This window comes from Dipodomys ordii, unplaced genomic scaffold, assembly GCF_000151885.1.
Source record: "Dipodomys ordii isolate 6190 unplaced genomic scaffold, Dord_2.0 Scaffold10, whole genome shotgun sequence".
Lineage (NCBI taxonomy): Eukaryota > Metazoa > Chordata > Mammalia > Rodentia > Heteromyidae > Dipodomys > Dipodomys ordii.
The window spans coordinates 364,857-366,807 of NW_012267226.1; positions in this window are offsets into that span (position 1 = coordinate 364,857).

Sequence of the window (1,951 nt, forward strand, 5' to 3'; positions counted from 1 at the left end):
ATCTGTATGCCCACATCAGAAGAACATTGTCTCCATGTTCAAATATATTGGTCCCTGAGCTTTTGTGATAAAGGAACAAAACTGGTGACATTCTATCACTTGAATCATAGTGCCATTTGTGGCAATTTTGGTGGTGGTCAATTGGAGATAGTCTCACAGTCTTTACTACCTAGTATGGCTTACAACTGAGATCTTTAGATCTCATACTTTTTTTTTTGGTCATGGGGCTTGAACTCTGGCCTTGAGCCCTATCCCTGTGCTCTACCACTTGAGCTACAGGGCCACTTCCAGTTTTCTAGTAGTTTATTGGAGATAAGAGTCTCACAGGCTTTCCTGCCTGGGCTGGCCTTGATCCTTGGATCTCAGCCTCCTGAATGGCTAGGATTACAGGCATGAGTCACCAGTGCCTGGCTCCTAAAGATCTCATACTTTTAAATAACTAAGAATACAGATGTGAGGCACCAGTTCCCTGTTAGATCATGAGTTCTTAGCTACTTGATCCAAGCAGGACTCACTGTTTCCAAAGAACAGGTCAGCAAGCAAAAGGTCTGTAACACCACTTTGTCATTTGAAAAGGGCCTTTCATAATCAGTTTGTAAAGGTCTGTTTTCCTATCATTCCAGAAACCATATTCAAATACTTACATAGAATATTTTCAAGAATTTGTTGTTAGTGTTGTTCATATTAGTGGTCCTCAGGTTTGAACTCAGGGGAAAACATTTGTGTGGCTTCCTTTACCATTTAAAACCATGCCAGAAGCCCTTTTGTATCACTCATTTTTCAAATTAGGGTCTTCTTTCTCTTCTTTCTTTGTCTGGGCATTTCCAGACACCAATTTTTATAAGTCTCAGAGACTTTCCCTTAGTGCTTTGACTTGGAACTGGGATCCTCAGATCGCAGCCTCCTGAGTAGTTAAAATTACAGGCATGAGCTACCGGCACCTGGCTGGTTAAACATTTTTTTATAGTCATCTACAATTTTTTGACTAAGTTATTTTCATTTATATTTAATTAGTATATATTAGTTGAACAAAGGAGGTTCATTGTGTTATTTCTATTTATCCATACAACGAATTCACCTTTACTCACTTCCCTTCTTCATCCCCTTTCTTAAGACAATATCAGCTGGGCTAGGAATATAGCTTAGTGCCAGAGTGCTTACCAAGCATGCATGAAGCCCTGGGTTCAATTCCTCAGTACCACATAAACAGAAAAAAATAAAAAAGCCAGAAGTGGCTCAGTGGCTCAAGTGGTAGAGTGCTAGCCTTGAGCAAAAAGAATCTCAGGGACAGTGCCACATCCTGAGTTCAAGCTAAGAATTGGCAAACAACAAGAACAAACAAAAAACAATGGGGCTGGGAAGACAGCTCAGTGGTAGAGTGCTTGCCTTGCATGCATGAGGCCCTGGGTTCAGTTCCTCAGCATCACATAAGCAAAAAAGAAAACAGCCAGAAGTGACGCTGTGGCTCACGTGGTAGAGTGCTAGCCTTGAGTTGAAGAGCTGAGGGACAGTGCCCAGGCCCAGAGTTCAGGCCCCATGACTGGACCCAAAAATAACCAATGCCCATTGTTTTATATACACACATACATATATATGTATACATATATACAGAATTTTTTTACTATATTCACCTTCCTTTATCCATTCACCCTCCCTGTGCCCACTGGTACCTTCACCCTCAACAGAACCTATTTTATGTTCCTGTTATTTGTTTTTTTTCCTTTTATTTTTAATTTTTAATTGTAAAGGTGATGTACAGAGGGATCATAGTTGTATAAGCCAGATATTGAGTACATTTCTTTTTTCCTTTTTTTTTTTGTTGTCGGTCGTGGGGCTTGAACTCTGGGCCTGGGCGCTGTCCATCAGCTCTTCAGCTCAAGGCGAGCGCTCTACCACTTGAGCTACAGTGCCACTTCCGGTTTTCTGGTGGTTTATTGGAGATAGGAGTCTC